Source organism: Bufo bufo, chromosome 4 (genome assembly GCF_905171765.1).
Source record: "Bufo bufo chromosome 4, aBufBuf1.1, whole genome shotgun sequence".
NCBI classification, from domain to species: domain Eukaryota; kingdom Metazoa; phylum Chordata; class Amphibia; order Anura; family Bufonidae; genus Bufo; species Bufo bufo.
Window position 1 is genome coordinate 50,160,358 of NC_053392.1, and position 13,286 is coordinate 50,173,643.

Genomic DNA, 13,286 nt, shown 5'->3' on the forward strand with positions numbered 1-13,286 from the left:
CCAAGATAGATATGATAGAGATGTTTTATTTAGAGTTTGCACTACTGATTCCTGCAGGACATGTTATATCTGTATTATATGATCTTATATTCTTACATCTATTGTTACGCAATCACCTTTATCTGTGACAATTCTACGGAACAGAAGTTGAATGTCTAATTAAACCTGCACCCAAGATCGTCTTGTTCAATATTTTTCTAATACACAGGATTTCCAGCATTACATTGTGGTCTGGGCTTGTGGGAGCCTTGGCTTGCGACTAGTCTTTTATCTTGAGCTAAATGTTCCTAAGAATTTCCCCAAGGACCCGACTCCTGTCTGATGAAGCACAATATTGCTGCATCTTAAACCAACCAACTGCGTTTTTCCCTGAACACATCCCTCATCCCAGTCTCCCAGCATCACCTCCAAACCTTCTTTAGCCTGGGGCAAAGAAAGCCTATGCTGTGATTGAGATTCCATTTTCCCAAAAGTCTATATACAGCAGTACCACTGGGTCAGCAAATCAGCCCAGCTACTTCTTTTATTACAATAGAGACTCACAATTCTTCAACATTTGCATCTCTCCCAGAAAACAAAAAAATGCTTATTATCAGCAAAAAGCAAAGACAGAAAAGACAAAAAAAAAAAAAAAACAACAATGTTGTGATTGTACAGAGGAGGCTCTGGTTTACTGGTATTGAAGGAAAATGGGCAGCGGCAAGAGGATGGGAAGAAAACAACAACAACAAATACATGAAAAAATTATAAATAAAAATACATCAAAAAGCAAAGCTCATACATATAAATAAATGCATAAAAACTAAAAGAAAAACAACAAATTTATCAAAATAATAAGAAAATGAAATGAATAAAAATGAAAATAACAAAAAGTGAACATGAAAACAAAAAAATGAATCTTGAAAAAGATAAAAACAGAACAAAAACAATCAAAAGTAAAAAAGAAGAAGAAAATAAATAAACAGGATAAAATATGCAAAATTACTGAGCTCAGCATATAGTGTCCCTGACCTTACATCCCCCCGTATGTGTGCCTCTAAAGAATGCCCATATTTAGTGGACCCAGTCGATGCCATCATAGTGCTCCCCCCATGGTAGCCCATCAGCATGGTGGCAACAAAAAACTATTCATTCAAATACTTAGTGTGAGTGATGCAGTGCAGACCTCATACTGCCTGTTTGCTGAGTGTTACACTGCCCCACTCAGGCGGTGCGATGATTACATAACAGTGCTGCCTGCGCCAGCTTCTGATAGGTATCGATGGGGCAGGGAGACATCGGTCCTGTGCCCCACATCAGCATACAAATGCATCTCCATCTCCAGAATGGCGATACATAGTTGGCAGTGTGCCACTGGAAACGGCTTAGGGCCCGATCGCAATTGTGGCCACTGTGACCCCTTATGCTACGCCCCTGAGTGTAGCATGCCCCCATGAAACATGCCTGGTGCTGCTGTCATTTTATAGAGCACCAAAACCCCATGAAATGCGTCTGGTGCTGTTATTATGTAGTGTACCATAGTCCTATTAAATGTGCATTGTGCTGCTTTAATTCTACACAGATGCAGCAGAGTTAACTGTCACAGTCATAACGCGTTAACTAGACGTGATAACTCACCAAATGTGACTGGTAACTCTGCTACATCTGTAGTGTACCATACCCCCATGAAATCAGCCTGATGCTGCAGTTATACATCTATAAAATTTTTCTGACGTTAGAGTAATTATATAGTGTGCCATATTCCCATGAAATTGTCTTGTGCCATGGATATTATGTAGTATGTCATACCCCCATAACACATGTTTGGTGCTTCACTTATTACATAGTGTGCCATACCCCCATGAAATGTATGAGATCCTGTGTTAATATTAAGTGTTCTATACTCCCATAAAATGCGTCTGGTGCTGCTGTTATTATATAGTGTACCATACCCCCATGAACTGTGCCTGCTGCTGTTATTATATAGTGTGCCATACCCCCATGAACTGTGCCTGCTGCTGTTATTATATAGTCTATCATACTCCCCTGAAATGTACCTGTTGCTGGTGCTGCTGTTTTTATTAGTGTGCTGTATCCTTATGAAATGTGCCTTGTGCTGCAGTTATTGTATAGTGTGCTATACCCCCATGAAGTATGCCTGGAGCTATTGTTATTATACAGTGAACCATACCTCCTCAAATGTGTCTGGTACTGCTATTATTATAAAAGGTAACATAGTAACAGTTTATAAGGCAAAAAAAAGTCATCCGTCCATCCAGTTCGGCCTTTTATCCTGCAAGTTGATCCAGAGGAAGGCCAAAAAAAAAAACCCTGTGAGGTAGAAGCCAATTCTCCCTACTTATGGGGAAAAAAATGAGAATAACTCCCTGAATCAATGACTCCTCTCTAGTAGCTATAGCCTGTAATATTATTACGCTCCAGAAATACATCCAGGCCCCTCTTGAATTCCTTTATTGTACTCACCATCACCACCTCCTCAGGCAGAGAGCTCCATAGTCTCACTGCTCTTACCGTAAAGAATCCTCTTCTATGTTTGTGTACAAACCTTCTTTCCTCCAGATGCAGAGGATGTCCCCTCGTCACAGTCACAGTCCTGGGGAAAAATAGATGATGGGAGAGATCTCTGTACTGACCCCTGATATATGTATACATAGTTATTAGATCTCCCCTCAGTTGTCTTTTTTCTAAAGTGAATAACCCTAATTTTGATAATCTTTCAGGGTACTGTAGTCCACCCATTCCAGTTATTACTTTAGTTGCCCTCCTCTGAACCCTCTCCAGCTCTGCTATGTCTGCCTTGTTCACAGGAGCCCAGAACTGTACACAGTACTCCATGTGTGGTCTGACCAGTGATTTGTAAAGTGGTAGGACTATGTTCTCATCATGGGCATCTATGCCCCTTTTGATGCAACCCATTATTAGCCACCTCAGCTCCCCTAGCTTAAAGAGGACCTTTCACTAGAATAAAACATCTAAACTAACCATGCAGACATGTAGAGCGGCGCCCAGGGATCTCCCTGCACTTACTGTTATCCCCGGGCGCCGCTCCGTTCGCCCGGTATAGCCTCCGGTATCCTCATAGTTAGGCTCCACCCAGGGGAACCTGCCGGCGTCTCATTCTCCTATGCTGTAGCGCTGGCCAATCGCAGCGCTCAGCTCATAGCCTGAGAGAAAAAAAAGCCTCTCAGGCCATGAGCTGAGCGCTGCGATTGGCTAGCGCTACAGCATGGGAGAATGAGATGCCAGCAGGTTCCCCTGGGTGGAGCCTAACTATGAAGATACCGGAGCCTATACTGGGAGAACGGAGCGGCGCCCAGGTATAACAGTAAGTGCAGGGGGATCCCTTGGCGCCGCTCTCCATGTCTGTATAGTGAGTTTAGATGTTTTATTCTAGTGAAAGGTCCTCTTTAAACACCCTTAATGACCAGACCACTTTTTACAATTCTGCACTACACTACTTTCACGGTTTATTGCTCGGTCATGCAACTTACCACCCAAATGAATTTTACCTCATTTTCTTCTCACTAATAGAGCTTTCATTTGGTGGTATTTCATTGCTGCTGACATTTTTACATTTTTTGTTATTAATCGAAATTTACCGATTTTTTTGCAAAAAAATGACATTTTTCATTTGCAGTTGTAAAATTTTTCAAATAAAACTACATTTCTATTTAATGTTTGGGTAAAAAAAAATGGTTTGGGTAAAAGTTATAGCGTTTACAAACTTTGGTACAAAAATGTGAATTTCCGCTTTTTGAAGCAGCTCTGACTTTCTGAGCACCTGTCATGTTTCCTGAGGTTCTACAATGCCCAGACAGTAGAAAACCCCCACAAATGACCCCATTTCGGAAAGTAGATACCCTAAGGTATTCGCTGATGGGCATAGTGAGTTCATAGAACTTTTTATATTTGTCACAAGTTAGCGGAAAATGATGATTTTCTTTTTTTTTTTCTTACAAAGTCTCATATTCCACTATCTTGTGACAAAAAATAAAAACTTCCATGAACTCACTATGCCCATCACGAAATACCTTGGGGTGTCTTCTTTCCAAAATGGGGTCACTTGTGGGGTATTTATACTGCCCTGGCATTTTAGGGGCCCTAATGCGTGAGAAGTAGTTTGAAATTCAAATGTGTAAAAAATGTCCTGTGAATTCCTAAAGGTGCTCTTTGGAATGTGGGTGTCTTTTTACATATACCCATGCTGGGTGAGAGAAATATCTCGGCAAAAGACAACTTTTCCCATTTTTTTATACAAAGTTGGCATTTGACCGAGATATTTATCTCACCCAGCATGGGTATATGTAAAATGACACCCCAAAACACATTGCCCAACTTCTGAGTACGACGATACCACATGTGGGACACTTTTTTGCAGCCTAGGTGGGCAAAGGGGCCCACATTCCAAAGAGCACCTTTAGGATTTCACAGGGCATTTTTTACACATTTTGATTTCAAACTACTTCTCACGCATTAGGGCCCCTAAAATGCCAGAGCAGTATAACTACCCCACAAGTGACCCCATTTTGGAAAGAAGACACCCCAAGGTATTTCGTGATGGGCATAGTGAGTTCATGGAAGTTTTTATATTTTGTCACAAGTTAGGGGAATATGAGACTTTGTAAGAAATAAAAAAATAAATAAAAAAATCATCATTTTCCGCTAACTTGTGACAAAAAATAAAAAATTCTAGGAACTCGCCATGCCCCTCACGGAATACCTTGGGGTGTCTTTTTTCCAAAATGGGGTCACTTGTGGGGTAGTTATACTGCCCTAGCATTTTAGGGGACCTAATGCGTGAGAAGTAGTTTGAAATCAAAATGTGTAAAAAATGCCCTGTGAAATCCTAAAGGTGCTCTTTGGAATGTGGGCCTCTTTGCCCACCTAGGCTGCAAAAAAGTGTCACACATGTGGTGCTGCCGTACTCAGGAGAAGTTGGGCAATGTGTTTTGGGGTGTCTTTTTACATATACCCATGCTGGGTGAGAGAAATATCTCGGCAAAAGACAACTTTTCCCATTTTTTTATACAAAGTTGGCATTTGACCGAGATATTTATCTCACCCAGCATGGGTATATGTAAAATGACACCCCAAAACACATCCCCCAACTTCTCCTGAGTATGGCGATACCACATGTGTGACACTTTTTTGCAGCCTAGATGCGCAAAGGGGCCCAAATTCCTTTTAGGAGGGCATTTTTAGACATTTGGATCCCTGACTTCTTCTCACGCTTTAGGGCCCCTAAAATGCCAGGGCAGTATAAATACCCCACATGTGACCCCATTTTGGAAAGAAGACACCCCAAGGTATTCAATGAGGGGCATGGCGAGTTCATAGAAGATTTTTTTTTTTGGCACAAGTTAGCGGAAAGTGATATATATATTTTTTTTCTCACAAAGTCTCCCTTTCAGCTAACTTGGGACAAAAAGTAAAATCTTTCATGGACTCAATATGTCCCTCAGAGAATACCTTGGGGTGTCTTCTTTCCGAAATGGGGTCACTTGTGGGGTATTTATACTGCCCTGGCATTTTAGGGGCCCTAAACCCTGAGAAGAAGTCTGGAATCTAAATGTCTAAAAAATTTTACGCATTTGGATTCCGTGACGGGTATGGTGAGTTCATGTGAGATTTTATTTTTTGTCACAAGTTAGTGGAATATGAGACTTTGTAAGCAAAAACAAAAAAACAAAAAAATCCATTTCCGCTAACTTGTGCCAAAAAAATGTCTGAATGGAGCCTTACAGGGGGGTGATCAATGACAGGGGGGTGATCAGGGAGTCTATATGGGGTGATCACCACCCTGTCATTGATCACCCCCCTGTAAGGCTCCATTCAGACGTCCGTATGTGTTTTGCGGATCCGCGGTGTCCGTGTTTTGCGGATCCACGGATCCGCAAAACACATACGGACGTCTGAATTGAGCTTTACAGGGGGGTGATCAATGACGGGGGGGTGATCACCCCATATAGACTCCCTGATCACCCCCCTGTCATTGATCACCCCCCTGTAAGGCTCCATTCAGACGTCCGTATGTGTTTTGCGGATCCAATCCATGGATCCGTGGATCCGTAAAACACATACGGATGTCTGAATGGAGCCCTACCGGGGGGGTGATCAAAGACAGGGGGGTGATCAATCACATGGGGGTGATGAGGGAGTCTATATGGGGTGATCACCCCCCCTGTAAGGCTCCATTCAGACGTCTGTATGCATTTTGCGGATCCGATCCATGGATCCGTGGATCCGCAAAACACATACGGACCTCTAAATGGAGCCTTACAGGGGAGTGATCAATGACAGGGGGGTGATCAGGGAGTCTATGTGGGGTGATCACCCCCCTGTCATTGATCACCCCCCTGTAAGGCTCCATTCAGATGTCCGTATGTGTTTTGCGGATCCGATCCATGGATCCGTAAAACACATACGGACGTCTGAATGGAGCCTTACAGGTGTGTGATCAATGACAGGGGGGTGATCAATGACAGGGGGGGTGATCAGGGAGTCTATATGGGTTGATCACCCCCCTGTCATTGATCACCCCCCCTGTAAGGCTCCATTCAGATGTCTGTATGTGTTTTGCGGATCCGATCCATGGATCCGTGGATCTGTCAAACACATACGGATGTCTGAATGGAGCCTTACAGGGGGGTGATCAATGACAGGGGGCTGATCAATGACAGGGGGATGATCAGGGAGTCTATATGGGGTGATCACCCCCCTGTCATTGATCACCCCCCTGTAAGGCTCCATTCAGACGTCCGTATGTGTTTTGCGGATCCAATCCATGGATCCGTGGATCCGTAAAACACATACGGACGTCTGAATGGAGCCTTACAGGGGGGTGATCAAAGACAGGGGGGTGATCAATGACAGGGGGATGATCAGGGAGTCTATATGGGGTGATCAGGGGTTAATAAGTGACAGGGGGGGGTGTAGTGTAGTGGTGCTTGGTGCTACTTATTACAGAGCTGCCTGTGTCCTCTGGTGGTCGATCCAAGCAAAAGGGACCACCAGAGGACCAGGTAGCAGGTATATTAGACGCTGTTATCAAAACAGTGTCTAATATACCTGTTAGGGGTTAAAAAAATCGCTTCTACAGCCTGCCAGCGAACGATCGCCACTGGCAGGCTGTAGATCCACTCGCTTACCTGCAGTTCCTGTGAACGTGAGCGCCTGTGTGCGCGCGTTCACAGGAAATCTTGCGTGACTCTGCCTTAGTGAGCCGCCTACGGAACGCGATCCTGCGTTAGGCGGTCCGGAGGCGGTTAGTGATGAGCGGCAGAGGCAATATTCAAATTTGCGATATTTCACTAATATTTTGTAGAATATTCGCCATTTATTCGCGAATTCGAGAATTCAAGATTATATTCTTGATTGCAAAAATCAGCAATGTAATATTCGCGTAATGCGCGCAAAATACAGGCCTGGGTCACTTATGCTAAATTTTTCAAGCTGGCATAAGTTTCCTGAGACTGGAGAAAATGGTTGGCAGGGCATAACAATAGAATAGCTTTATATGCAGATAGAGTGCTCCAATATATTTGCGCTTGCGAATTTTCAGCAATAGTAAGGGGTAGGCAACTTTTCTATTGGTTGCTAAGGATGTTGCTAAGCTGTGACAAAGCCTTCTCATTGGCCCACAAGCTAGAAGAATGGAGGGATGATCACCTGATGTGTACTGTGTTAAAAAACAAAAACAAAAACATGAATATTCAATTTTCTGAATATATAGCGCTATATTTTAAATATTCGCAAATTCTCAAAGTGCGGATCTTCATGATTAAAATTCGCTATTCGAATATTCAGCCTCAACACTACCCATTATTTAATTGACCTTGGCATCAGCTGCCTGACACTGGTTTTTGCAGCTTAGTTTGTTGTTCACTAAAATTCCTAGATCCTTTTCCATGTCAGTGTTACCCAGTGTTTTACAATTTAGTATGTACGGGTGACTTGCATTATTCCTTCCCATGTGCATAACCTTACATTTGTCAGTGTTAAACCTCATCTGCCACTTCTCTGCCCAAGCCTCCAGTCTATCCAGATCCCTCTGTAGCAGTATACTGTCCTCTTCAGTGTAAATTACTTTACACAGTTTAGTGTCATCTGCGAAAATTGATATTTTACTATGCAAGCCTTCTACAAGATCATTAATAAATATATTGAAGAGAATAGGGCCCAATACTGACCCCTGAGGTACCCCACTAGTGACAGTGACCCAATCTGAGTGTGTACCGTTAATAACCACCCTCTGTTTTCTATCACTCAGCCAGTTACTTACCCACATACAGACATTTTCTCCCAGTCCGAGCATTCTCATTTTATATACTAACCTTTTATGTGGTACAGTGTCAAATGCTTTGGAGAAGTCCAGATATACGACATCCATTGATTCGCTGCTGTCAAGTCTAGAAATTACCTTCTCATAGAAACTGATTAAATTAGTTTAACATGACCGATACCTTATGAAGCCATGCTGATATGGCGTTATTTGCTTATTTTCATTGAGGTACTCCAAGATAACATCTCTTAGAAAACCTTTACCCACAATTTACCCACGACAGATGTTAAACTTACCGGCCTATAGTTTCCAGGCTCTGTTTTTGGACCCTTTTTGAATATTGGCACCACATTTGCTATGCGCCAATCCTGTGGAACACCCCCTGTCAGTATAGAGTCTGTAAATATCAGAAATAATGGTCTGGCTATGACATTACTTAATTCTCTTAGGATACGGGGGTGTATGCCATCTAGTCCTGGCAATTTGTCTATTTTAATCTTTTTAGGACGCAGCTGTTCTTCTTTCCTGAGTCAGACAGAGCACTTTTAATGGATAGTTTACTTTTACATTCTGCATTTCATCGGAACAGTTTATTTTCCTCAGTAAATACAGTGGAGAAAAAAATATTTAACAGCTTTGCTTTCTCCTCATCACTCTCTGCAACTCCCCCCTCATTACTCTGCAGAGGGCCGACACCTTCAGATTTATACTTTTTACCATTTACGTATATAATTGAAGAACATTTTAGGGTTAGTTTTGCTCTCTTTGGCAATTAATCTCTCGGTCTCTAGTTTGGCTGCTTTTATTTGTTTTTTACATATTCTATTCTTTTTCCTTATAGTTTTTCAGTGCTTCCTCGGTACCCTCCTGTTTTAGTGATTTAAATGCTTTCTTTTTGTCATTTATTGCTTTCTTTACAGTTCTATTTATCCACATTGTTTTTTTTCTTGTTCCTTAATCTATTATTCCCATAAGGTATATACATCTCACAATTAGATTTTAGGATGCTTTTAAAAAATATCCCATTTTGTGACTGTATTTTTATTTTTGAGGACTTTGTCCCAGTTAGTTAGGCCTATGGCCTCTCTTAATTGGCTAAATTTAGCTTTTTTGAAGTTTGGTATTTTTGTTCCTCACTGAAAAAACTATTTTGAATGACAATTGGAAGGTTTTTACTTTATGGTCACTATTTCCCAGGTGTCCACCAACCTGCACGTCTGTTGTTCTGTCAGGCCTATTGGTTAATACTAAGTCCAGTATGGCCGTCCCTCTAGTCGGGTCCTAAACCAGTTGGGAAAGGTAATTGTCTTTGGTTATTGCCAAGAACCTGTTTCCTTTATGAGATGTACAGGTTTCAGTTTCCCAGTCTATATCTGGGTAGTTGAAGTCCCCCATAATAACCACCTCATTATGATTTGCTGCCTCGTCTATCTCGTTTAGTAGTAGATTTTCTGTGGACTCTGGTATATTAGGGGGTTTATAATAAACTCCTATTAGTATTTTATTATTGTTTTTGCCTCCATGTATTTCTACCCACAGTGACTCCACATGTTCATGTCCCTCACTTATATCTTCACGGAATGTGGGCTTTAGACAGGACTTTACATAAAGGCAGACCCCTTTCCCTCTCCGGTTTTTGCGATCCTTTCTAAACAGACTGTAACCCTGTACATTAACTACCCAGTCATAGCTATCATCCAGCCATGTCTCAGTTATTCCCACTATGTCATAGTCCTCCTCACACATCACTAATTCCAGTTCACCAGTTTTATTAGTCAATCTTCTGGCATTAGTATACATACAATTAAGAGGTTTATGTATATTTTTTACCCTACACCTTTCCTTCTGAACTGTTCTAGTCCCTCCATCTATTCCTCCCCCATTCCTATTACCTTACCCCTGGTCTCTATCTGCACTATCTTCCTATCGTATAATGTAATTACCCTCCCCCCAGTCCCTAGTTTAAACACTCCTCCAACCTATTAGCCATCTTCTCCCCCAACACAGCTGCCCCTTCCCCATTGAGGTGCAGCACATCCCTACGATAGAGCCTGTAGCTGACAGAGAAGTCGGCCCAGTTCTCCAGGAACCCAAACCCCTCCTTCCTACACCAGTTCTTGAGCCACTTGTTAACTTACCTAATCTCCCGCTGCCTTTCTTGTGTGGCTCATGGTACAGGTAGTATTTTAGAAAACACTACCTTTGAGGTCCTTGCCCTAAGCTTGTGACCTAAATCCCTAAAATAATTTTTAAGGACCCTCCACCTACCTCTAACTTTGTCATTGGTTCCGATATGGACCATGACAGCTGGATCTTCTCCAGCCCCTCCCAGTAATCTGTCAACTCGATCCGCGATGTGTCGAACTCGAGCTCCAGGAAGGCAACACACCGTTTGACGATCCCGGTCTTTGTGACAGATCGCCCTATATGTACCCCTAATAATTGAGTCTCCCACTACCAGCACCTGTCTGGCCTGCCCTGCTCTCCTGGCCCCCTGTTTACTGGAGCTGACATTCCCCTGACTGGCAGAGGAAGGGTCCGGCTGCAGCAGTGCTCTCCCTGAACTGACATCCCCTCATCTGCTAACCTTGCAAACCAGTTGGGGTGTGTCAGATCAGGGCTAGCCTCCCTGGCACTTTTCCCTCTAACCCGTATCCAGCTAGCTACCTCAATTTCCTGAGCCTCCTCGCTACCACTCTCCCCCCTGTGGCTAAATTAACCTCACCACTGGGTTTTGGAGGGGCCTGTTTGCCAGCCTCTTGCCTCAGGATTATGGCCCATATACTAACTTTGAAGGCGAAGACAGACCGGCCGCACAGCCTAAATCTGTGGAACTGTTTTGGGCAGGAAAGCCATGCTTGCGGTCGGCCAAATGTGACTTCCATGGAATTCGGGAACCCCTGCTCGGATCTGGGTGATTTTTGGATATGTTCACCCAGATAAGAGCTATCCATGGATGTATAATTTATGGGGATATGTGGGGTTTTAAGGTGGTTTCTGTGTTTTGGGGAAAAATTTGTGTTTTCTGCCTGTGAGTGATTAAGTTAGCCCTTTATGTTTGGTAATTGTATCACAGGCAGAGCCCATTGTGTTTTGGTAATTGTATTTTGTTGATTGCATCAAAGACAATGCCTATTCTGTTATTGAGTGCGTCACAGGCAATGCCATTGTGTTTGTTAATTACGTCACAGACAATGCCATTGTGTTTGTTTAATGTATAGTTTTTGTTTTTAAACTGTAAGGATTGGCTGCTATGTTATGTCCTCAGTTCCCAACCAGGTCCACGGGGTGGTACCCTTGTTGGAAAATGTGTATATAAGTCAATGCTTGTGTGTTCAATAAAGAGTTCCTGTTTTACCCTTCATCATGTTGAGGCTGGTGTTTGGTTAACTGATCGACACTGGGGATTGCTATACGCTGAAGATTTGCTATACTCCCATGGCTATAACTACTAGCTCTTGTAAGAGCTTGTTCATGGTTCCTGCTCTCTGGATTTAGGAGAGGTTCACCTACTGGAAGCTGAAGCCCGATATTGGGTCCAGTGTGGGTGGAGGACAGTGAGACCCCAACAAAGCTGCGGCGGTTCGTGGGGTCTGTGGTGGTTATGGTGTCAAGTGGAGTGCTTGGAGTCCTCGGGAAGTACTAGGAGCATCCATCAACGGAGGTACCCAGTCGGGGTGCCAGGAGATCCGTTACAACCCCCATCTGCCCCATAGAGTGCTTGCTCAGTGAGCAGAAAACTCTTTTCCAAATTGTCAACACTTCTCAGTGTTGAAACTCGCCCGTTAGATACTCAATGTGCGTCTCCAAATGGGCAATTTGCTCACATTTTGAACAAAGATATGCACCCTCAAACGGCTGTTCCAGGACTGCATGCATTAGGCAAGATGTGCACTGGACTGCACTGGCAATAATGGAACACATACTAAATGGGGATTACGCAAGAAAAACATAAAAATACAATATGGTGCAGTGATAACAATGTAACTTACTGTAGTCCCCTCCTAAAGTCTCTGTATCTCAAGTCACGTAATCTAAAGTCACACACTTAATACAAACACACACTTACATAGTAACATAGTAACATAGTACATAAGGCCGAAAAAAGACATTTGTCCATCCAGTTCGGCCTGTCATCCTGCAAGTTGATCCAGAGGAAGGCAAAAATAACCTGTGAGGTAGAAGCCAACTTTCCTCACTTTAGGGGAATAAAAATTTCTTCCCGACTCCAATCAGGCAATCAGAATATCTCCCTGGATCAACGACCCCCCTCTAGTAGCTATAGCCTGTAATATTATTACACTCCAGAAATACATCCAGGCCCCTCTTGAATTCCTTTATTGTACTCACCATCACCACCTCCTCAGGCAGAGAGCTCCATAGTCTCACTGCTCTTACCGTAAAGAATCCTTTTCTATGTTTGTGTACAAACCTTCTTTCCTCCAAACGCAGAGGATGTCCCCTCATCACAGTCACAGTCCTGGGGATAAATAGATGATGGGATAGATCTCTGTACTGACCCCTGATATATTTATACATAGTAATTAGATCTCCCCTCAGTCGTCTTTTTTCTAACGTGAATAACCCTAATTTTGATAATCTTTTAGGGTACTGTAGTTGCCCCATTCCAGTTATTACTTTAGTTGCCCTCCTCTGGACCCTCTCCAGCTCTACTATGTCTGCCTTGTTCACTGGAGCCCAGAACTGTACACAGTACTCCATGTGTGGTCTGACTAATGATTTGTAAAGTAGTAGGACTATGTTCTCCTCACGGGCATCTATGCCCCTTTTGATGCAACCCATTATCTTATTGGCCTTGGCAGCAGCTGCCTGACACTGGTTTTTGCAGCTTAGTTTGCTGTTTATTAAAATTCCTAGATCCTTTTCCATGTCAGTGTTACCGAGTGTTTTACCATTTAGTATGTACCGGTGACTTGCATTATTCCTTCCCATGTGCATAACCTTACATTTGTCAGTGTTAACCCTCATCTGCCACTTCTCTGCC